This window comes from Phlebotomus papatasi, chromosome 3 (assembly GCF_024763615.1).
Source record: "Phlebotomus papatasi isolate M1 chromosome 3, Ppap_2.1, whole genome shotgun sequence".
Classification (NCBI taxonomy): Eukaryota; Metazoa; Arthropoda; class Insecta; order Diptera; family Psychodidae; genus Phlebotomus; species Phlebotomus papatasi.
This window is the reverse complement of record NC_077224.1, coordinates 83,606,274-83,632,195: the sequence shown is the minus strand read 5'-3', so window position 1 is coordinate 83,632,195 and position 25,922 is coordinate 83,606,274. Positions and strand designations below refer to the sequence as shown.

At 33.0% G+C, this 25,922-nt stretch overlaps 1 protein-coding gene across 9 annotated transcripts in view; it reads left to right on the top strand.

Annotated features, from left to right (window-relative positions):
• The window catches only part of LOC129806091 (insulin receptor substrate 2-B), a 326,272-nt gene that overhangs the window by 41,224 nt on the left and 259,126 nt on the right, over nt 1-25,922 (top strand). For 2 of the 9 annotated variants that reach the window (XM_055854429.1, XM_055854427.1), the window contains exon 1: nt 3,764-5,417. The exons of 3 other annotated variants lie outside the window; for them this stretch is intronic. The gene's annotated coding sequence lies outside the window, so the exon portion shown is untranslated. Of the gene's footprint in view, nt 1-3,762; nt 5,418-25,922 lie in introns of those variants that run through there. 4 more of the 9 variants (XM_055854424.1, XM_055854430.1, XM_055854431.1 and 1 more) reach the window with 4 other exon arrangements.

Sequence of the window (25,922 nt, the reverse complement as noted above, 5' to 3'; positions counted from 1 at the left end):
TTTTTTAATCAAAACTATACAAGATTCATCAAGAGATTTTAACTTTGAGTAGTACAATAACACATTTTTGCAATTTGAAATCAGGATCAACTCTTAAACATTTATGAAGCCTTTTGGTTTCGTTCTTTTTTTTATTAAAACCGATTTTTGAACCGTTGTTAATGAACTTATGTCTAATAAAAATGATTGTATTTTCAAAAATACAGAGACGAAAGCCAAAGACTGTCGAGTAAATTTGCATGTACTTGAGCAAACATCAAAAATTTTGAAGCACGTGATTTCAAGATTTTTTCTAGTTTTTATTGGTTGTACATATGAAACAAACTTATGAAAATCGAAAATTATTTTAATTTTATAATATTATTTATTTATTAGTAATATAAGAATTATCAGGCACATTTCACATTAATTATGGAGTGCTGCGACAAGACGCTCTAGTGAAGTACTTTAGACAGCCATTTTGTAATATTTTGTTTTCGAAAAAAATAGAGACTTGATTGTGTCCTTCTCGTATGAAAAAATCGCGAAAAAATCGCGTAAAATCAAAAAAAGAAAAACGTTAATTTTTAGTCTCCTAATTTAGACTCCCCCCTAATGCATTGTGAAGTAAGGGGTGAGTGTCAATTAGAAAGCCAAAACTTTGCTGTTTTTCGGATTTTTTCTTTGGGGGAGAAGGAAACGGTCAAGATTCTTGAATTTTTCTTGAGTGCCTCGACGCACTACTCCCTTATTTCAGGAAAATCTATAGTTCGTAATTTTTATCTGAGAAAAAAATCAATTTCCATTAGTGTATTTAATAGTTTAACTAAGAAAACCCGAAGAAAATCGTTAAATCGGAACTTTTTTTTCAAGGTTTTTGAAAAAAGATAGGTTTTTGGGACATAATTTTGACTTTCACATGTTCTAAAAAAAAATGAAGAATAAGTTTTCATAAATTCTTTTAGTTCAACTAGAAGAGAATTTAATGCTAAAGTCTTTATTCATTTCATTTGGTCTATAAGTTTTTTCTTAATCTTTCCCGCAAATTCGACAAAATTTTAAAAATGAGAAGTGGAGAAAACACGTCTCAAATTTTTGGATGTGCGCACGAGCGCATGCTTATTCTGATCGGCGCTCATTTGCTTTCGCCTCTGTTACTTCAAATATACTTCGGATAAGTTTCTGAAATATTTATGGTATATTCTAAGATAGTTTATCTATCGATTTAAACAATAAAAAAATATAGACCACTTTTGATCTTCTAATTTACACTTCTCCTTATGGCCTCTACAGACTAAAGAAATTTATGTTCATATTGGAGCAAATTCCCTACGCTTTTGTAGGAAAAACTCTTTAATATGGACATAAATTTCTCTAGTGTGTAGAGGCCATTAAGGATGAGTATATTTTCAAAAATTTGAAAAGCAAAAAAGAAAATTTTTGCCCCCCTAACCCGTGAGCAAATTTCGTTCCTACGCCCCTGGGCTTCAGTCTTGTTTTCAGTAATATTTTAACCAAGAGAACAATATCGAATATTTCTTTCACTGAAAACAGAAATTTACGCTTTTTTTACTAGAAAATGTTCCTAATTTCGGACAGCCTGCAATATCGGACATTTATTTTTTTTTTAGCGTTTAGCAAAGTCCTTAATTTTTTTTTAGAGTTATACAATGCTAAAGATACGAAAAAATGTACCTCCTACGAATGAAATGCTGTGGAAAACTCTTTGCATGAGTTCTTTTTGAGAGTGGAGCTCTTTGTCCGATATTGTAGACAAGGCTGTTTCTATATACAGTGGTGGCCAAAATAAAAAGACCACACCTGCAAAAACCATTATTTTTTCTTTTGCCTTCTTTTTTATTCCAATTTGTTCAAATAATTTTGATGTAGAAATGTTCAAATAATTACTTTACGCCGAATACATATTGTTTTGGCCGCAAGAGGTCTCTATTTTTCACAGAATATGTCAATAGTGAAATTCTGTTTTAACAACGTAATAGGACCACTTTCATTTAAATAAATGAATGTAACCTATACATCGAATAAGTGGAACTAAAGCTATATTTAGAAACTATAAATGACAATTTTCCTATTTTATTGTCCGAATTGAATTTCAGTATTTATGTATTCTGCGCAATATAGAAACCTCTAGCGGACAAAACAACTTTTATTCTACGATGTTAATAATTTGAAGATTTCTACATCAAAGTTATGGCAACAAGTTGGAAAAAGGTACAAAAATTAAAACAAAAATAAGCTTTACAAAGTGGTCCTATTATTTTGGCCACTACTATATAATATATTTTTAAAATTAATTTTTGAATAATAATTTTGCAAAAAATTACTTACCAGGGGGTAGTTCAAGATACACCGAGAACTCCGAAAATACCTGTGATTTGCCATTAAACGAAAAAAAAGTTTTCGTTTTGTTGCCCTGTAATGTGCGATGGCTTCAAAACATGGCTAGTTTGTATGGGAGCTACCAGATGGAGCAATCAGAGGGAAAAATTAAAAATATTTATTTAAAGCTTAAGTCATACATCGACTTTGTCCCGAATTTCATTAAGATCGGTTAAGTCGTTTTCGAGTAATCAATTGTCAAAGTTGTGAATTTTCCGAAGGATATCATTAATTTCCCAAGGACTGACAGTCCTTTTTTACTTTGGTCTCGGTAAATGTTAAGTCATACACCAATATCTATGGACCTATTCCTATCTCTGGCGAAGGGTTAGACCAGCTCCCATACATTTCTGCCCATTGTCCTTTGGCGTTGTTGGAAAGGTCTTGAAATCCTCATTGAGAAAGAAAAGGGGTTTACTTACGATTAACTTTTTTTCTTCGTAACTCTAAGACTTTTTAGGTCTAAAACTATATCAAAATTTTTTAATGTTAATTTTACACCTTTTTAAGGGTAAATTTAACATGAAAAGGGTAACTTTAACCCCTAATACACCTAAAAAGCATAATATTTACACCGATTTCGGATCAATAGTGCAGGGTAAATTAAACATTTCCGGAATGTTAGTTTGACTTTTTCGAAAATCTCTCAGTGTCTAATTCGAACCGATTTTGAATATTTGGTTTGATAGAAATCCGTTCTACATCCCATATTTTTCTCAGTGCAAATTTTTGGTAATATATCTAATTTGGAGTTGGTGAAAATTGTCATAATTCTCGGTCCAGTGACTCCGAAAAGCTGTAAAATGTTAAATAATGTGCATCACGTTCAGTGAGAGAATATCTTGTCACATCGTTAAAAGACAATTCGGACTACATATTAATTGGTGAGGTAGTTTCTCTGGGTATATCTGTTTTTTTTTTTATTTGGATATAGGCGCCACTGCACTCGGAGAAAAAAGTTTGCTGTGAACCCCCCTAATTTACACTGCGAAAAATCAGTGGTATGCGGCAACTAACCCCAAATGGTTTCTTGTTTTGATGTTGTTTTTTTTCTGTTGTACTTCCCGCAGAGAGGGGTATGTGTATGTGTGTGTTTTGTTTACTACAATTTTTTGCTGATGAATGTGAGATTGTATTTCATGATTGCTGAGAGAGAGAAATATAATTCTCTGGTTACGTTATATTATATTATTAGGTTTTTTTGTTGTTGTTGCTTCTTTTAAATCACCAAAGGTTGCTAGTCTTGGAAGAAGCTGATGAGAGACAAACATACCATGATAATTATTTTGTTTGAGCGCGAGGGATCGTTGAACACCGATATAGTGTCGTACACACGTGCCTTTTGGGTTGATGGTGGTGTTGCCAGATGGATGTGGTGGTGATTGTTTTTTTTTTTGTTTGGTGGTTTGATGTGTACTTGGGCTTGATATTTTGCGTGTTTATGCCGTGTGTGTGCGTTGTTTTGGGGTGATAATGTAGTGGAGGCATAAGCGGAAAAAGAAACCGATGAGACAGAGAGACAGAGAGTGAGAGGATGAGGGATATGTTGGAGGGAGATGGATGCAATGATGGTGGACAGTGGTTAGAGGGAGATGGTGGTATTTTGGGAGAGGGAGAAAAGGGGAGATAAAAAAGAATTAAACATCAAATACACGCAAATAATTTCATTTTCTCTCTTTCCCACACTCCCAACTCTATATTGCGCGCCTTCTAATGTTTGTATGTTGTGTGTGGGAAAATATATGTGCAGACATCGTCATTCCATCTTGAGGCCACTCGAGTATTTCGATGATGTGGTAGTATCGTTCAGTCAGTTACCGATCGTCTCAGTGGCAATACATAATAATTGCGAGTGTTATTTCTTACGACGCAAAAGGTTTTCATTACAATTTCTGAGAAAAAATAAAAGAAAAGAAGAAGAAGAAAAATTGTGAATTGCGGTGAATTTATCCCTGTTTTCAACAGTGACAGTTTTTTAAATGTTAACGATAACTGCCAAAAATTCTTTTTCCACATGGATTGATGATCCAAAAGAGAATAGTGTCAGACAGACGGTTTTGAAATTGTTTTTGTTTTACTTTTTCATCCAAATGGCCTAAAATCTGTAAATTTTGTGAATGAATTGAAAGTGTAGGCTGTCTTGTACCTCGTGTAGCCCAATGCTCCATAGAGCATTATCCGCAAAATCACAGTGATTGCAGTGGCAGTCGATGAGACCGTGTTGTTTGCATTTGTAACATTGTTGTCTTATTGCACTTGTTCGTGAGTGATTTGCAGTGTGTTTTTTTTAAAGTTAATGCAACACGTGCTACTCCCCAATCAAGTGCTAAAAAGGAGAGCTTAAAGGCATCACATTGTCAAGTGGTCCTACTTCTTGCAGTGCTATCAGTGGCTAATTAATGTTTCACATGTGACAATTATTGTGGAACATTGAAGTTTTCCCCACGGAAAATTCTCAGTTTTTCTCTTTTTTGCAAACGAAAAAAAGTGTTTTCATAGGCAGTGAAAAGTGAAGAGAAAAAGGCGAAAAATCCAAAAAAGCTTTGAAGAAAAATTCATAATTTTTTTTCGTGTTTATTTTATTAACATACAACACACGAAAAACCTATAAATATTTTTTCTACAATTTTTTTTTTCGTGGAAAAAAAAAGAAGAAAAGCCACAGAAAGAAAAAGAAACTAATTTATGTGTGTTTCATTGAAAATTTGTTATTCTGATTCACCAAAAGCCAGTCAGAAGTTCTCAGAGAGGGGCTTTTTTTTAAAACTAAGTGTTGATTCTAACCCTTGAGGGCTTAGGGTTACCCCTGTATTTTTAAAAGTGCTCAATATGGGATTTGTGAAGGTGTCAAGTCCATCTGAGTGAAAATCTGAAGTGAAAAATCAACTTACCTTCGTGTTAGTGGATCCAAAAGTCCAGTAAAACCAACAACAAAGTGAAGAAGCAGTGAAGAGAAATAAATAAATAAAAAAGTAAAGTGATAAACCACAGTGAATCTTCACCTGGATCCCATTTTAAATTTGCAACACAAATCAAAGGTGATATTTTATTTTCTACGAATTAATTTTATATGGTATGCTTTTTCTTCCATCGTTGTGATTCCTTTTTGTTGTTGATGCTGGGTGTCTTCGGTTTTTTTATTTGTGTAAAATATTGTCTATTTTTAAACCATCGGAGATTCCTAACCTTATAGGTGAATTTGTTTGAGTGTTTTTTTTTTGTTATAAATATGCTGTTTTGCCTTCTCTTTGTCTTGATTTCTTTGCGTTTCTCGCGCACACACATCTTGTGGTCATCCCAAAGTCCTTGAGACATGTGTGCAGATTTTTTTTTCTCTTGAAACTCCATCTTAAACACCAATCTCAGGTGCTTTCTGGCGTGTGAAAATGGAAAAGTACGCGCGATTCTACTAGATGAGATTAACTCTATTTTGTTTTTTTTTTCTAAGACGCAATTGGTGCCCTTTTAGTTCAACCAACTCCCGCCCAATTTCGACACCTAGCTTCTCTTTTTTTTCCACTCTTGTTAGAAGGCAATGTATGGGCCCATGAGAGAATGGGGTCATCTAAATAACCTGGAAAAAAAAATTGTTTTTTATCACTCTTGTGCTTGTTTTTTATTGTGTTTGGCGCCTCCTAACCAAGGGTAAATTAGTATCATTTTGAGTATTTTGTTACGGCTTCACCTCAACTCGATACACTCACTAATTCTATTATTTTGCACTCAAGAGGTGAGCATTTCTTTTGACTCTGGGGGAGGGGTACTCTAAGTCGACTTAAGTGTCGGAACAGGTGGATCTTATTTTTATTGCATCGCAGGATCGGTTTGAAGTAGTAGGGTATGATGGGGTAATTTGGAATGATGTCTAATTTGGAAGTTTGAGATTTCCTAAAAGGTTTTCTTTTCTGTTTGACCATCTGAAAGTGTTTATTTTACTCTGCAGTATTGATCCAAAATCGCTGTAAATATTACCCTTTTTAGGTGTATTAGGGGTTAAAGTTACCCTTTTCATGTTAATTTTACCCTTAAAAATGTGTAAAATTAACATTAAAAATGTTGATATATTTTTACACCTTAAAAGTGTTAAAGTTATGAGGAAAAATGTTAATCGCACACCTGTTTTTCTCTCAGTGTTTGCTCTCCGGGAATGAATGCGGCCCTGTTTCCCTTAAGTTTCTCTTTAATTATAAGATTTAAGAGATTTTACAGATCATGTCCGGTCTGTAAAGGTCATCCTTAAATCCTGGAATTAAAGAAAAGCTTACGAGCAGTAGGACGTTACTAGCATCTACGGAACGTAATTACTACGTTACTCGTAATCAGGCAATAATTATCTTTTTGCGCTATTTACTCCAACGTGTTTGTAGTAATACCTGAAGAAGTTCGTGCAATTTAAAACGTTACTGATCGGTTTTCTTTTTCGAAGCCGCTGGAATCAGGAATTCAATTGGGTCCATTTTGAACTCCCCTATTTTTCCGCAACCTGTTTTGGATTTTCTTTTAAATGAATTTCAGACCGATATGTCGGCATATTAATCTACAGCTGTCCAGTCTGAAATGATTTTGATCGTTTAAGTCCCAAATGAAAGGTCTTTACCACACTATGCTGTAGGATAATTTATTTTTTAGCTAAGATGTTTTACAATCTGAGTTTCGCTAATACCAGAGACACTCTACCCATTCAGAAAATGCACTACACTGAGAAAAAAAAGAAGGTGCGATTAACTTTTTTTTCCTCATAACTTTAACACTCTTTAGGTGTAAAAATATATCAACATTTTTTAATGTTAATTTTACACCTTTTTAAGGGTAAAATTAACATGAAAAGGGGTAGATTTAACCCCTAATACACCTCAAAAGGGTAATATTTACACCAATTTCGGATCAATACTGCAGGGTAAAATTAACATTTCCGGAATGTTATTTTAACTTTTTCGGATTTCTCTCGGTGTACCTACGGAAAACCCCTTGAATTTTTGAAAGTCAAAATTTAACTGGTCTGGAAATTAGTAATGAATCGGTTATATATTCGAGAATGACTTTGTCCTTCTCGTGTCTACATTTTTTGTTTGTCTATGTGCTTGTAACTCATACCAGAACATTCTAAATTGATCATTTGTTTACTAATTTTCGATTTTGAAATGCCTTTGTGATTTATGAATCAATTTGAATTCCTTTTCGCACACCTTTCGTTATCCTTTGGGATGACTAGGACAGTTTAAATCTAATCCTATTCGAAACTTGGGGTTGTATTGGACTTGTTCAAGTATTTTTTTTTTACGTTTTTTAAGTTTAAAACTTCTTTGCGACTGCATGCGCTCGATGCAACGATCCTTCCTAATACTGAAATATTCTCAAAAAACATCTTGTAAACAATCTTGTAAAATCTTGTAAAATAAGTTTTATTAGAACCTACCCCCTGGCAAAAGTTTTTTTATATGGAGCTTTTTGAAGCCAACTCATAAATTACTTTCAAACTGATCTTATACTTCTAGTTCCGAAGAAGTTTTTTGATGGAAATGTAGAATATTTATCCCTCTTTACAAGGCACAGAGTCCTGTGTACAAGGCACACCTCAATTGTGACATATATCGTGTAACGGTCACGAGTGTAGAAAAATTTCCATATGAATCTGTATGTGAATGTGAGAAAGTGGCTTCAACTTTGAAGGCCACTTGTCAGGAAGTAGATTCGAACCGAATCCACCAAGTTCTCGTACAAGATTCTTCTAAAGGTGTTCTCACAAACTGTTTAAAAACACGTAGGTAAATTTCTCTACCGTTTTTCTTTATTTCTCCCAAACTAGATTTAAATTAAGCGTCGATAAGCTTTCTGCAGAAAACGATCATATAACTTTAAAGTCCATGTTGCCAAGGGGTAACCAAACATCTTGTGATTGAGCGGGGATATCATAGATATTATTGCGCTCAATAGGTTATATTGACCGGAGAGAAGACAGGATAAGCTTCTAGACTTGCAATTCCTCTTGTCTGTAGGGGAAAGTACTTTCCCTTCGAACGTTCATGCCTTCGAATAATGTGAATTTCTTTTACCTTTCCTAAGAGATTTCCACATGATTGTCACATAATTATCAATAATTGATAATAAGCTAGCTAATATTTAATAGAAATGTTTAAGTCTCTTAGGAAAACTTAAAGAAAAATCACATTATTCGAAGGCATGAACGTTCGAAGGGAGAGTACTTTCCCCTATGCCCTTTGCTGCCTTGATGCATCCCTTAATTTCAGGGTTATCAGAAAGAAATTAGTTCAAAAATATTATGTTTGCTTGAAAATCGGATCCTTATTCGCAATCTGCTGAACGAAGTATTTCACTCCTTTATAGTTGCAGATGCATTTATGTTGCTCACATGAATTATATCCTTAACGCGAAAAATCGTTTCTCAATAGAGAAAAATATCAAAATCTTGAATTATATCGAATATATCAATATCCTTTGCAGAATCTACCAAAACCCTCTTAACGGTCAATCTGATTTAATCCTTATCAAGGCACGTCTTGTAGTGTTCATACTCAAAATCCTAATGCAATATGGAATCCCACACCTGACACCAGTGTTGTGAGACTCAAGTGGAATTGAACTAATGAGCTTAATTGCAACTAATGAAAATAGTTCGAATAGGGGCAGAAGATAGCAAAAGAAATCAATTAGTGGAGGACTGTTGGTTAACATACAAACTATCTCACGAAAATTCTCCCTTCTTGTGTCTGTCCCCCACACACAAAACTTTCCCTGCCAGCTTTTTTTTTCGGTCGAAGTTTTTATGCTTTATTTTTGCACTATGTGTGAGTGGTTCTTTTGTTGGGACTACAATTCCATGCTGAGCTTTTTGGCACCAAACCGAATTCACACCCTTTTGCGCCAACTCCATATTTTCCAAAATGTTCTTCTCCGGAGAGACGTGTTTCGATGGTGTGACACGTGACAAAAATGTGTTGAAGCTTTTCAAGGATATAGGCGGAATTTGAGACGACTTTCTTAGTGTTTTCTCTTCACTGAATTAATATAGATAAGGTGTATCGATTTTTAGGGAGGTGCTTTTCACCACCATCAATCTTTAGGGGAGGATAGGACAGTTTCACGAAGGGGTAGTTTTATCTTTCGCGGTTTTTTTTCTGTTCCTTTGAGAAGGATGAGCTTTCATGCTACATGAGGCCTCTACGCAAATGGGGACAATTTTCGTCAAGAATTGCTTTTTTGAAGGAAATCGTCTGCACTGTTACTAGTGGAAATGTCAAAAATTATGTCAAAAATTCTGTCAAAATGCTATTTTTGACGAAAATTGCTCGCTCTGTGTAGATATCTTTAAGGAATGCCAAGCCCTATGTCCACTGAAGTCATTGAATTAATAATGCTTTTAATTTGAAAGCTTACCTTAGACTTTTTTGCATAAAAATGCAAAATATTTAATAAAACAGATATTTTAAATAATGAAAAAATTCAAAAATATTTTTAAAGACTTTTTGACGGCTTATAAAAATTATCTAGTTTTCTATTTACAGCTAAAAAAAATGAATTATTTGAACGTTTTAAATAACTCGTTTTAAATAATAATTTTTTTAAATAGAGAATATTTGAAATGATTTCCAAACCCATCATTGACATTGAAAATTATTAAAATTTAGAAATAATTGGGAAATATTCATAAATGTATTTAACTTTTCTGCATTTATATTAAAATACTGAACTGTTATACACAAAAATATCAGTTTCAAAGTGTAAAGTGAAAATTATTTGAGTTATTTAAGCCCACAAATCACTATTTATCTGAATATTTTTAAAATTCTAGGTTTTAAAATGTTACTAGTAAACTGTTATGACTTTTATAATGATATTAAAAAACTGCTTTATATTTTAAACGTTTTTAAATATATTTCATTTACACTAAAATTGTAGAAATTTAGCAATAAACGAGAAACATTCTATCGCTTCTCGGCCTAACGGCTAAGATCAAAGTGTATCTGAGAAACATTCTAAATATATTAACCTTTTCTACATTTATAATTAGATGGAAAACTCGAAAATATCAATATGAATTACTTGTGAAAATTATCACAATGATTAAAGCCCCAAAATTAGTTTACTCTTGAATATATTCAGAATCCTGGATAGGAAATGGTATTCTTAAACTGTTATACTAAAATACAATAAATATCTCAAGCTTCCTAATGGTCTTTTTGATTAATATAATGTTTAGAACGATTTAAAGAATATTTAATTTAGATATTGAGTTTTTCAGATATTGTAATAAATGGTAATTTAAAAGAGACATACTTTCCAGAATTTGGAATAGTCAGTAAACTGTTATACTTAAAAATGCAACTTCGATTTAATACTTTTATAATCATAAATACTTGCAACGGGGGTTTACTTGCATTAAGAATTATTAAAATTGAATTATAATAAGCGACAAATTTACAGCAAAACATTATTTGGAATCACAAAAACTGTGCTAAAAGCGGTAATTAACCTTAAATTGCAGATAACTTTTCGTTCTCGAACAAAAAGTGCTAACCAAAAGAAAATGGTACTGCTTCGCAAGTTTTGTTTTGAGGTTAGAAGTATTCATTTGGTGCTCGCTGGGTAGTGTAATCATTATTTTGATTATAATTACGTTAAACCGTTTCTCGGCTTAAGCCCTAAGTTTGCCGAGCTCAGTTCACTAGTTGAGTAATAGCCTTCCCGATTTAAGAGCTCTCTCCTGTTGAGTTTTTTCTGTACACTGAGAGAAATCCGAAAAAGTTAAAATAATATTCCGGAAATGTTTATTTTACTCTGCAGTATTGATCCGAAATCGGTGTAAATACTATGCTTTTTAGGTGTATCAGGGGTTAAAGTTACCCTTTTTCGTGTTAATTTTACCCTTAAAAAGGTGTAAAATTAACATTGAAAAATGTTGATATATTTTTACACCTAAAAAGTGTTAAAGTTCTGAGGAAAATAAGTTAATCGCGCTCCCGTTTTTTTTCTCAAGGCACCCACTCGAAGGTATATCAGAGAAAATTTACCTGAAAATCCTTTGGAAGTTCGAACGTTTAAACGGTTTAGACCGACGAATTACACAAAAGTGAGCAAGTTCATGAAAAGGATATTTATTTTAAACTACATAAAAATTCGATCTTTGCAGCAAACGTTTACACACTGTTGTTGACATTTTTGACGTTTGATATGTCAAGAATACCGAAATTTGAAATGACAGAGCAATCAGCGCTAAAGCGGCGAGTACGTGAATTTGCACTTTAGGCTTTCGGTAGATTTTCGAATGGGTCTGGCTAGGTAGTTAGTCTCAGTCTACTTCGAAATCCATGCATGAATCATCCCTACCCTCCCCTATCCTTCCGATGTCCTTTTCCTTATGGAAAATTGATATTGTACTTGGGTTTAGTTCAATCATTAAGTATTGAGCGTTCTTTTAAACTATACCAGGAAATATATAGCTGTTGCCTTTTTTTTCTCTCTACTCTACTTCACTAAACCTCAACGTTAATAACACATAAAGCATAAACAATAACACGATCAAAGTGCCTGAAAGTCAACCAACTTTCGCAGTCAGCAACACCCGAATAAAATTGATTTTATCATGATCGCAATATTCGTGGCTCTTTGTGTCTCTGTCACTGACATTTTCCTGCCTCTTCTCACCACACGACTTCAACTTTTTTTTTGGCTGGCGAAGAGATGAGGAAAAAGCACTCGAGAGAGTGCTTTCAGAGCTACTGCTAGAGCTTTTTCCTTGACTCACACTTTTTCCCCTTGAGATGGTCAGGACAATTAACTAGGACGATTTTTTGCACTCAGACAAATCTGTGGCGACATTCTCATAACAAAAAAAAACCCGGGTGGGTGGAAGGGGGTTTGAGGTCAACACATGTGACATTTTAATTCGAAGAGGGAGAACTTTAAAAAAAAAAGAATGCAAAGTATCAAACATGCGAGATTAGATAGTGGATTGAGGAGATTCAAGCCAAATTTGAAATTATTTCGAGGTCAATGTTGAGTTGTTAGAATTTCAATTGAGGCATAAAAGTCTCAACAAACCAATTTTGTCATATGTTTTATTGTTTGATCCAGGGAAATAAAAATGACAAGTTTGACGAAAAAGTTGATCTGATGACGTGCGTAACTAGACTTTTATGTTTTGACTATATTCAAATACAAGTCATAAATGAGGAGATTTTAAATTTTAGAATTTCTTTTTTTTTTCTTTTTTGAAGATATAATGTTCTGGTTTAATTTAATGGTTTGATTTAAATGTTTTCTCTGTTTATTATTCTTGAAAATATTCATATATAATTATTTAATGTTGATTTATGATTATTGATTTTGATAGTATAAGGCCAATTGGGATATTGACTAAAGCGGTCTTCAGACTAGAGGCAAAGCCCAGTTCCCGTGGGATTCAAAATCCAAAATAGCAATAAATTTTATTGGGTTTCCAGGATATAATAGGTTATTGCCCTCAATGCTTTAGTCCTAAGTTAAATTTGTACAAAAAATCTCGAAAATTTGATGAAAGTCACATTTGCATATATTCGCAGTTGTATTAGTGTTGCTCACAAGAATTATAGCCTTAAGGCGAAAAGTGAGTTTTAAAGGAATTATAAAATGTTGAGATTATATTTACAGTGTTTCAATTCAATTCCATTTGATTTAAATTTATTTCAATCAACTGTGTTGCGGCTGCCGACCTACTTCACAACCGGTCTCCCCAGTTAAACGGTAGAAACTCTGGTTCTCTGACCGTATATGGCATAGGGATAGATTAAGTACAAATGAATTCAATATAACAAAATTCAGCATTAGTAAAATCAGTAAAATAAACGCAAATAATCTCACTTAGTTTAGGAAGGGAAATCGGAGACAGGTCCGCGCATCAGTCGAAGGTAGAACGGCATCAGGTTCTAAAAATGATCTATATATCAAGCTTTGAGGTTATGTTTAAGATGTTTCAGTAACTAAAGCGCTTCTATTTTACAAAATTCATATTCTAATCATTTACAATTTAGGATTGAATGGCTGTTAATAGATTTAATCCAAATCTAGTAATCACATGCTGTTTTAGTACTTGATTTTCAACGTAATGTATTGTACTAAAAATTTGCAATTGCATATGCGTTTGTCACAAGAACTTAAGGGGAAAAATGGTTTTAAAATGAAGTTTGGAATTTTTTCATACACTTAATATTAAAAGTGTATAAGAGAAAATCCAAAATGTCACGTTTTTATATCTAAAAGTGTTCTAAATATTGAAGTTTGAGGTTATGCTTACGGTGTCTTAGTAAGCAAAACCCCTATTCAAACTTCAAACCTTTTACTATTGAAAAGAAAGCTTTTATTTTGATTTTATGCAAATTTGGTAATGAAATGATTTTTAGTACAAAACCAAGATTTTACATCCAGATCTAAAAGTGTTCTAAACATGAAACTTTGAGTTATGCTTACGGTATTTCAGTAAGCAAATCCCAATATCAAACTTTTATCATTGATTAAAAGCTTTTATTTCGATTCTACGCAAATTTGGTAACGAAATGCTTTTTGGTACACGATTTTCAGTATAAGCAAGTGTACTAAGATTTGCAATTGTTACAAGAATTGTTGTATTGAAAATTCTTGATTCTTTTAGTATTGAATAATTGCTGAACTTTGAGATAAAATTATCACTTTACTTCTAGGTCTAAAAGTGTACTAAACATTGAAGTTTGAGGTTATGTTTACGATCTTTCAGTAACCAATATACTTCTATAAACCGTCCAGTATTCAAAAGAAAGCTTTTTTTTTTTAATTTGACGCATATTAGGTAATAAAATGTTTTTAGTACATGATCTTCAGCATAAAAAATTGTACTGAAATTTTCAATTGATAAGTGTTGCTCACAAGATTTACCGCTTTGAAGATTCTTAATTCTTTTGGTATAGAGTTGTGAACGAAATGCAATAAAACCAAGATTTTACATATAGTTCTAAAAGTGTTCTAAACGTCGAACTTTGAGGTTATGTTTACGATGTTTTAGTACTCAGAGTGTCTGTATCAAACATTTTAATATTCATAAGAAAGCTTTTCTTTGGATTTATACAAATTATGTAATAAAATTTTTTTAGTACAGGATTTCCTACATAAAGAAATGTACTAAAATTTTCAATTTTATAAGTGTTGTTTACAAAAATTGTTCTATAGAAAGTTCTTGATTCTTTTGGAATTGAGTAATCATTAACGTAATCAGATGAAACCGAAATTTTACACATGGGTCTAAAAGTGTAACGTCGAGCTTTGAGGTTTTGCTTATGATGTATCAGTACTCAGAGTGCCCGTATCAAACCTTTTAGTATTCATAAGAAAGCTTTTGTTTGGATTTGATACAAATTATGTAATGAAATGTTTTTAGTACACGATTTTCAGCGTAAAAAGTGTACTAAAATTGCAATTGATAAGTTTTTCTTATGAATTATTGTAGAGGAAGTTCTTGATTCTTTTGGTATTGAGTAATCATTAACGTAATGAGATAAAACCGAAATTTTACACAAAGGTCTAAAAGTGTTCCAAAAATTCAAGTTTGGGGTTACCTTTACGATGTATCAGTACTCCGAGTGTCTGTATCAAACCTTTTAGTATTCAAAAGAAAGCTTTTGTTTGGATTTAATACAAATTATGTAATTAAATGTTTTTAGTACACGATTTTCAGCGTAAAAAAATGTAATAAAATTTGCAATTGATAAGTGTTGCTCACGAATTATTGTATAGGAAGTTCTTGATTCTTCTGGTTTTGAGTAATCATCAACGCAATGAGATAAAACCGAAATCTTACACATTGGTCTAAAATTGTTCTAAAAATTGAAGTTTGCGGTTACGTTTACGATGTATCAGTTCAGAGTGGCTGTATCAAATCGTTTAGTTTTCAAAAGAAAGCTTTTGCTTAGGTTTTATGCAAATTAAGCAATGAAATGCTTTTTAGTACACAGCGTAAAGAGACTTGTACTAAAATAAAAGTGGCGTAATTTAGCCCGGGATAGGTCATCTGTGAGTAAATTAAACGGTGTATTTTTGATTGAGATCTACCATATACAAATTACATTCGCATCTCATTTGGAAAGGAAGGAAAAAAAACTACGCATTTTATCTATTTTTATCAGAATTTATTCTAAGCCATCACACTCACTCTCGAGACGCACTTTTGGGACGATATTTTCTTGTTCTATCACTCTTTTTGTCTCCCTGGTTGGTTCTCTGTTGTTGTTCTTGGTTGGTTCACTTTGAATTTTGAAAAGATAAGTCAAAGTGCGTTTCTGTGTGCGTAGATTTTCCCCGTGTCTGTATGGTTGGGATGAAGCTGACAAATATTTGGTGGAAAAATTTGCACGATGAAGCCAAAAAGTGTTCTAGACGTCTGCAATATACTGAGTGAGTGAGAGAGAGAGAGAGGAATAAGAAAAGAAAATAGTGTACACGGTGTTGAGGTTGTTTAGTCAAGAGTGGAGGTAAATTAAGAGGCAATTGCTGGTGAATTTGTTTAGAGTGTCTTAGCTTAGACGGCTTTTGGGTGATAAAAAAACAGCACAAATTGTTTCACTATGTGGAAAAAGGGTTCAATGTCACTGGAATTTTTGACCTTGCTGCCAAGCCGAGTGGCTACGGGAGCTATAAAACATTAAATGTTTTACCCACAGAGTTAATGCGTCACGTGTTGATTTCACACACTACTTGTGTTAAAGGATGTTTAACACCCAAGCCAATCATTGCATAATGGCCAAATGCAAATAAAATGTTTAATTGCAAAATTTATTACTTGTGCTCACCAATAAAATCGAAATAGATAAATACGGATTTTTTTTCTCTCTCTCTCTCTCTGGAAATAAAAATAAATAATATTTTTTAATGATAGTTCTAGCACAAACATAATCATTGACTTTAATTAATCCCCACGGGGTTTAATTAGCAGTCAAGGAAGTTGCAGGAAAAAAAACAAGTAAAAGAACTATTTTTATAATATGAAAATCACTGAAAGAGTGAGTAGGGTAAGATGGGGTATTTCGGAACGATGTCTGCTTTGGAATTTTGACATTTTCTCACTGTGTCAGATTTTCAAAGAGAAGAAAACCACGAAGAAGTACAAGATTTTACACTCAAGACACTGAGAAAAAAAACCGGGGTGCGATTAACTTTTTTTCCTCGTAACTTTAACACTTTTTAGGTGTAAAAATATATCAACATTTTTATGTTATTTTAAACCTTTTTAAGAATAAAATTAACATGAAAAGGTTAACTTTAAACCCCAATACACCTAAAAAGGGTAATATTTACACCGATTTCGGATCAATACTGCAGGATAAAATTAACATTTCCGGAATGTTATCTTAACTCTTTCGGATTTCTCTCAGTGGAGTACTTATTCTAGAAACCTCTCGGCATTTCATTTTTCCATACGTTTTTGCATAGACGCAGTGAAGACTATTGGCAAGTTTTTTCCTAAAGAGAATTGACTTATCAGTCTGATATATTTCGAAATCGTTCATTAAAAGCTATCTAAAAATACATATTTCATAATGTTCACCGAAATAATACAAAAATTAAGAGCAGTTATATAGGGGAAGAGCTCATAACTTCGGACGGTTTCTAAATTTGGACACTCTGAAGATAAAATTGGACACTAAATGTAAATTAATTTGATGAATAATGAATTCTATCTAAATATTTGTTTGGAAGGCTTTAACACTTAATTCGTTAAATTTTGAATAAGATTTGAGTAAAATTGCTTTGTTGAAACTTCAGTGTGAGCAATTGCTTACGAGAAATATGACAGAACTTCGTATTTACTTCAGTCTTATTTAGTTGTGGTGAACTACTCACAATTTTTCCCCCTTTTTTGAGTGATATTATTAAATATTCATTTGATATTGTGTTGATTCACTTTAATGATAATTTGTACAATTGATCTGAAGTAAGATTTACCTCGTGAATTACGTATATCGTGTGAAAAATGGGGAATTTTCTTAAAGATTCACTAGAGAGGTGATACAGTAGAGCCTCGCTATAGTCCATATTTGGTTCCAGATTTGACACTTGGGTCGCACTATAGTCCATGTAATTTTTTAAAATTATTAACGACTTTTAGTATTGAAATTGCTCGACGGCTTCCACTTTCTTTTGCGATTGTGGTACTTGTCCTCGATCTCTTCATTATGGATCACAATTAACATAACTACTCAATAAAGTTTGCCAAAAATATTAAAATAATTATGACAACATTGCATGTCGCGTACTGAAACACATAACAAGTAACAAGAAAAAATTAGTATTGAAAATATCGTATTTAATGGCCTCTACACACTAGAGAAATTTATGTCCATATTGAAGCAAATTCCTTACACATATGTAGGAAAAACTCTTCAATATGGACATAAATTTGCCTAGTGTGTAGAGGCCATAACACTCAGAATATTGATGCTTCTAAGCAGACTATGCAAAATTATGAGCCTTTCCCCTAATCCACTTTTTTTCAACTTATTGCACGGCTAGAGGCCAAACGGTAAGAGATATAAACTCCCGATCTTCGACGACCCCCCTCCCCCATAAGTCAATATAATTTAAGATAGTCTGTTTTTTCCCCTACCCTTATCCTTCGTCCCCTTCCCCCTTCCCCTATCATTTCGTATTTGGACACCTATTTTCGAAAACCATTACGACATCAAATTTTCGAAGATTAAAGTTTAACACTGGAGGACATATTTTTCAACCGATTTGCTTAAAATTTGATTTTTTTTAAAGATCTTGAAATTTCCAACCTAACTGCATCGGACTCAATCTTTCTCGGATTTTTTTTTGTTCCAGAATTTACTTTTTTATGGAATTTCTTATTTTGGATTTTTTTTTTATTTATCAATTAATCAAATCGGTATTAAAGCGATATCTAACCAAAAATCATGCAAAAACGAATAGCTCTTCTTGTCATCTAAAACTGTTAGGAAATTTCAAAGTTCCAAATTAGACATCATTACAAATTACCCCATCTTACCGTAATAGAAGAAAAATTTCTGTTTTTATTTCTTCCAAATATTGCAAACATATTAAAGAACAGAAAAATAGCAAAAGACGTAATTTATGTTTTTTTCTCCACTTTGTTTACATGTCTAATCTAATTAGTACAAATCTTTCTTCTAAAATGCGTTAGTTTCCTTGTCTCTTCTTATTTTGGTTGGTGATTTACGTTTTGGTTTAAAAACAAAAAAAGGTTTTCTGAGAGATTTTTCACTTCAATAAATTGTGTGTGGCAAATTATTATTATTTTTTTTTTGCAAAAGCAAGAAATCACTTTTTCACCAACTTGTTCCTCATTCATCAATTTTTTTTTTTGAGGAAACGTGCGGTGCAGAGAGATTTTTTGGACTGTGGGAACAGAATGAACAGATGAAAGGTAGAAATTTACTGGTTCACTGCCTTTTATAACATTTTAACGTAAGAGATTTGGCGTAAAGTTTCGGCAAAAGATAAAAGTTTTGGACAGAAGTACAATCAAGGGGTTGATATCTGCAATAAGTTGAAAATCCTACTGACGTACTCTGTAGTAGGGGAGACTTTAAGGCTTCGTACACACTCTGACTTCGAACATTTCATACTTTTCCCGTATTCCTTTAATAAATTGAACCAAAGTTTTGCAAGAAATGTGTCAAAATCATCAAAGGACTATAAGAAAAGTAAGAACACTGAGAGAAATCCGAAAAAGTTAAAATAATATTCCGGAAATGTTTATTTTACCCTGCAGTATTGATCCAACATCGGTGTAAATATTACCCTTTTTAAGTGTATTAGGGGTTAAAGTTACCTTTTTTATGTTAATTTTACCATTAAAAAGGTGTAAATTTAACATTAAAAAATATTGATGTATTTTTACACCTAAAAAGTGTTAAAGTTCTGAGGAAAAAAAGTTAATCGCACCCTCTTTTTTTCTCAGTGAAGGTTTTCGAAGGTAGAGTGTTTACGAAACCTGAAAGACTTCCCGTATTTCTTGCCTTCGTTTTCTGGAACGTCCTCTCATAATTGTCCCTTCAAATTCCTGTTCAGCAGCTTTTTCGGCATACTTTTAGTTTGAAAGGAAGGGGTTGTTATCCCCTCGCTCAACCCTCTGTAAAAGAACTATATCCCTTGTTCATTGATCTCATGCTGATAAAATGTATCGATGCCTACCTGGCATTTAACCCTCTTGAAAGTAAACATAACAATTGAAAGGAAGAGACTGAGTGCATTACCTCTTGGATTACACTGAACTACTAAATTTCACCAAGCCTTGCTACATTTTAGTTCTACTAGTTTATTTTATTTTACTCGAATGCTTGATAGAAGGGATGAACAAGAAGGTTTCAGAGTGAACCATAAGCGGTGTTTGGCAAAATAGTGCAAAACAGAGCTAAAAATTGGCAATATTTTCCTAAGAAATTGACAAATCTGCACAATGTGGCCATGAATCCAAGGATTGGTATAAGATTTGCAGATTATCAAGAAATCGGCACCATTTTTAAAAGAAATCGACAGAGTGCCAATCTGGAGCTAAAAATCGACAAATCGGTCATATTTTACTAAGAAATTGACAGATCGGCACAATGTGGCCATAAACACTTTGTAAGTGTAAAAATATATTAACATTTTTAATGTTAATTTTACACCTTTTTTGGGGTAAAATTAACATAAAAAGGGTAATTTCAACCCCTAATACACCTAAAAAGCCTAATATTTACACCAATTTCGGATCAATACTGCAGGGTAAAATAAACATTTCCGGAATATTATTTTAACTTTTTCGGATTTCTCTCAGTGTCTCTTTTTTCGACAATATCTGTGGTTTCCCCGTGAGTTCTCTAAAATTCTATGGGTTCCCTGGGTTTCTTGAAAGTTTCCTGAAAAATGTGTACGAGTCTAAGAAATCTACATATAATTTCCCAGGGTTGCCTGAAAAAAATGTGTGGATTCCCTGGGTTGCTCGTGGATTCCTTGGTCAGATTGACTGGAGTTCTTCGAAATGAGTTACAAGGATGCTTATATGGGCTTTAGACTTAAGACTAGAAAATCTAGTTCTGCGGAAACTGGACTATCCCTTTAATCTGAAGACCGCTCTATAGTATCTATGAATTCGAACAGTGTTTGCAACTACCCAATGTTTACTACTGCTAAAGTTTCCTCTACTTGTTAAGTCATTATAATGGCTTCTTTTCAATGCGTCAATCGCCGTCTTAGCTTTGCTTTCGAGCTCAAGGATAAAACTATGTAAAACGAATTTCACTACACAGTTTATTAAATGTCATTCCGACTGCTCGCAGCAGGAGTTTCCTCTAGAGAAAAGGTATTCGACAAGGATTGGCTTCGAATGCCAAACACATTTTTACTTCTGACTTCGTCTGCGTGGTGGCTAAAATATGGAAAAAAAAACAAACGAGCAGTAAAAAATTCAAAATGGGCAGTAAAAAATTAAATATGAGCAGTAAAATATCTAATTATGGTCAGTAAAAAACTCAAATCTTTACAAAAATAGGTCTAATTTATATATTTAACGCTTATTTTCCCTTTTCCAAAATTTGGACGATAATATCACTCTTTCAATTTTTTTGTTACTGCTCAATTTTAACTTTTTACTGCTCATTTATACAGTGCCCTAAAATATTCACTGTTCGAATTTCGAATTGCTTCGATGACTAGTTGTCAATCTTCATTGTTGTGGGGAAAATCAGAGCAAGGAACCTCAAAATATTCCTGGGTAGAAATTCGCTAACTTTAAACGATGTGCAGGCTTCACAATTGGTTGAATGACTCACGACCTTCCTATCACGAATGTTAGAAAAATTGTTGTATAACTGTGCGTGAAGCGATATGGCAAGTTTAAAATTGTAACCTATATTTCAACTTAATAACTCTGAAGAAACACTATAGAATTGCCTATTAGAAAGGATGTAGTGGAGTTTTTTTGTAACAGAATTTGGAAAGATTTTTCTCTAGCTTCACAGAGTATAATAAAGTGATCGTTTCTTTGTGAAGCTTTCACAAGTTACGAATCTCTTTTGTTGTCACTTTAATGAATCCGTAAGCAAATTTTGACAGGCGATCATTTCAAAAAGTTACAGAATTCCCCTTGACTTGGTCCATTATTAAAACGGTTCGTAAACGCTGATTACCTCTTTCAATATCTTCTTACTGTGGTACTTTGTATTTTTTTCTACCCTTGCGCAATTTTTAGTACGAAAACTCAAATATGTTGGATTTTTTGACCGTCAATGACACCCTTGCTTAATTCACACAGTTAGAATCGAAGACGGCTTTCGACAAAGAAAAAGAAAAGACACTTTTACTTCTCGTTTCATCCGCATGGTGTCTGAAATACTTCCTGTTCGAATTTCGAAATGTTTCGAATGTCAAAATGTGTGTTTGTCCTTTGTTATGAAGAACAATCAGCTGAATTCTGCTAAGTTTAAAACGATACTGACGAGGCAGTGGCATTTATATATGTATGGTTTTAGCACTTTTTGTTCGAGAACTGCTGACCGGTCAGCATACTTTTGCTGATCGACTCAGCAAAAATATTGGAGAAACAAAACACAGCTGTGAATGGGAACTTTGTTAAATTTTAATGAATTTATCTCATCAATTTGATTGACATGTCCACTATATTTTATTACACCACATTATTTACATGCGTAATTAAATGCTCTGAGACATTTAAGTCTCTTAAGATATTTCCCCCTTCAAAAGAATTGCAATAGTAGAGTATTAAACTGGATTTTCCTCTCGCAATTATCTCTTTCTCACGGAAATATTTCTGAGATTGCGAATTTTATGTTGGCCACAAAAAAGAATCTCTAAAATGGTCAAAATAGGTATGCGCCAAAAAGTTTAGAGGCAAGCCAAAGAAAATTGTGATGAGGTGTTTAAATGAAATTTGAGTTGAGGAAGAGAAATTGTGTAATTTTTTCTTCTTCTTCTTTCTCTTTCTCTCTGTTTGGAAAAATTTCCCGAAATTTTTTTTATTGTTTAGAGATGAAGAGTATGATGTTTTGTATTTGAATGTGTTTTCCCCGCAGAGTCTTTGACTTATCTCAACGCCATGCCTTGTTTGTATTTTTCTGAGTGTATACACCTCTGTTTTTGAACACTAATCACTCTTTATTCTTGCCCCCCTTTCCGTCGCAAAAATTCAAGGTAATTGAAACTACGACGAATATTTTTGCACTAATGTCTCAATGGGAGGATTTTTGCTTAGGTCAATTCCACGAATTTTTCAGTAAGAATCACCTAAGTTTTTTGCCCTGATTGATTTGCCTCTAGCAAGGTGTTTTCATCGGCTTTTTCTTCCACGAAATTGCACACACATAGAGCACATTTGTCCATGAGCTAGAGCTGGAGATGTTTTTTTTCTTTCTTTATTTTTGGCACAAAAATATTCTGGTATTACATATGAAATGCTGAGGGATTGCGGCAGTAAAAAAAAGACATGGTTTTGAACGTTTTTTTGTGCTACTTCTTCTTCTTCTTCTTTGGTACCAAGCAATAAATAAATATTCGGCAGAATCTGTGTGAGAGCGAGAGAGAAGATTTTCAAGCACATTTTAAAAACCAAACAACATCCCAGCCTTCCACGAAAGATATTGACTTGAAAAGGTCAACCGGCAAATCTTTCTTTTCGCACAAACCGCCACCGAAGCGTGAGTTACATTAAGAAAATTGTCGGCTGAAAATTTGAATAACTTATGTGTCTCGGGATTATGCAAAAGGGGGAGTGGATGGAGGTTTTGTTGATGAACTGGGCATTGACGCAATAAAGGGGTTTTCCGAAAAATCAAAGTCGCTATGTCGAACCATTTCGTCTACCGCGTTTTTTTTTTTAAATTATGTACTAAAAAAGTTCTGTACTAAAAAAAAATGTTCTGTACTAAAAAATGTTCTGTACTAAATATGATAGATAGATAGATAGATAGTACTAAAAATATTCAATTCAATTCAATTTATTTCAAAATCTTTAGGACAAACTGTCCACTGAACAAAGTACAAACTAAGGGAAGAGCACCAGCGATCGGCAGTTTTCCTCGGATCGTCAATTTATTGCCAAATTATTGCACCAATTAAAATGAACTTTTAAAAATTATTAGCTACTTTTTATCATTTAATTCTTACAAGAATACAGTGCATTAGTATAGATTTAATTTATAAAACCTATTTTCCGTGAGACACCTGATTAAATTCGTGACGATCCGAGGTACAGCGTACACAGTAGCAATTACATCTTTTTTTTTTATTAATTTATTGTAATATTTTAAGGTGCAAACGCACAGATATAGTTAAATGGATCACTAATATACCGATTAGCATAACACAAAAATACAAAATAGTATTTTGAGGCTTATATTTTCAACTAAATATCGAGCATGTCTTTTAACATTCCAATCCGGGGTGCTTTTCCCTTACAAAAAATTAGTACACGCTGTTAATGAAGGCCACATGACTCAAGATAAGCCCACTCTTTCGCTCTCTTGGCAAAGCGTTCCAGAGAAGGACATCCTCCACAAATATGGAGTTGCGAAAATAATCCGTGCTAAAATGTTCAGTACTAAAAAATATTGTGTACTAAAACTGTTCTGTACTAATAATATTCTGTATTAAAAATAATTCTGAACTAAAAAAAAATATCATGTACTTCTTTAGTAAAAAAAAGTTCTCTATAGTGCTATTCCGATGAAAAATGAAAAGGGGAAATATTTCTCTTGAACGCTTTTTGTTAAGTACAGGATTGCTCTCATGTGGTTCTGCGTAATTAACTTTTCCTTCTGTTGGTTCCTGTTACGATTGCTTTCCCTAGTCCTCGTTATGTTTCAAAACCACAAAATAGTCGGAGAAGCACTTGAGAACAGTTATGTTCTAAAAAATTATCAGCAGAACGATTCTCTTTGTCATTGGAATAGCACAATTCATTCTATTTCACTGTATGATAGTTTTTAGTGTTTAGATTATCGATAATTTAGGAAATTTGTGCTTTCGTTCAAAATTACAAACACTTGTACTAAAGTGCTTATTCAGTTTTGTACTAAAAGAAATTATTCAGGAGAAAAATATCCTCTTTTCACTGTTTTATAGACTTTAGTGTTCAGATTATCATTTATTTAGATAATTCATGCTTTCGTTCAAAATTCTAAACACTTGTACTAAACTGTTTAGTCAGTTGTGTACTAAAAGAAACTACTCAGGAAAAAAAATATCCTTTTTTCACTGTTTTACAGCACTTAGTGTGTAGATTATTATCATTTATTTCAGAAATTCATGCTTTCGTTCAAAATTCTAAACACTGTACTAAAGTGCATAGTCAGTTTTGTACTAAAAGAATTATTCAGGAGATAGATATCCTCTTATCACTGTTTTATAGCCTTTAGTGTTCAGATTATCATTTATTTAGGTAGTTCATGCTTTTGTTCATAATACGAACACTTGTACTAAAGTGCTTAGTCAGTTATGTACTAAAAGAAAATGCCCAGGAGAAACATTTCCCCTTTTCACTGTTTTACTGCATTTAGTGTGTGGATTATCGTTTGTTTAAGAAATTCATGCTTTCGTTCATAATATAAACACTTCTACTAAAGTGCTTGGTCAGTTTTGTACTAAAAGAAATTATCCAGGAGAAAAATATCCTCTTTTCAATGTTTTATAGCCTTTAGTGTTCAGATTATCATTTATTTAGGAAATTTGTGCTTTCTTTCAAAATTCTAAACACTTGTACTAAAGTGCTTAGTCATTGATGTACACACTACTCTTGACTGCTAAGTATCTCATGTTGTGATTTTGCAACTTCCTAGTATTTCTGCTTGAAATTTTCCTCTTCGGCTTTCACTGCATGAATACAAGAACTAAACACGTTAGTACGATTAGAGTCGTACTGTTTATCAAAGAAGTTTACAGAGCATTCTGTACTAAATAAGAAGGGAGGACATGATAACTTCTTTTCGATAGTATTGACTGTTGATTCTGAATTATTTTAAACGAATACAAATAATAATTCATAAATCTGCAGGAATAGAAGAACTAAACGCTTTGAAACTATTTGAGTCGTACTGCAAATCTGTGTGGAACTTCACATTTGCTGCTCCGTTCTAAATTCTGTGCTAAATTGTATTTACTCACTAAAACCTAATTGGAACTAAGTTTACTGATTTCTGTGCTAAAAGAAACAGGTCTGTACTAAACTCTTCGAGGGATTCTTATTGGTTTTCGTGCTTGATATTTTAAGTACTAAAATGTAAACTCTGAGTTATGAATAATAATAATAAAACAAGAGTGTTCGGTTCTCAATAAGTTCTGTACTAAATTTATTCACTTAATGTAACTGATTCAAATTTATCTATACAATCGATTCGATAGTATCGAAAACTTAACAATCCACTTCAGATCTGTGCGAAACCTTTCAATTGATTTTATCTCTGTAAAAGCTGGGTTTAATGAGTTTTGTACTAAAAGACATAGGTCTCTGTTAACCCTTCGTGAGATTCTTATCTTTTTTTCGGTAA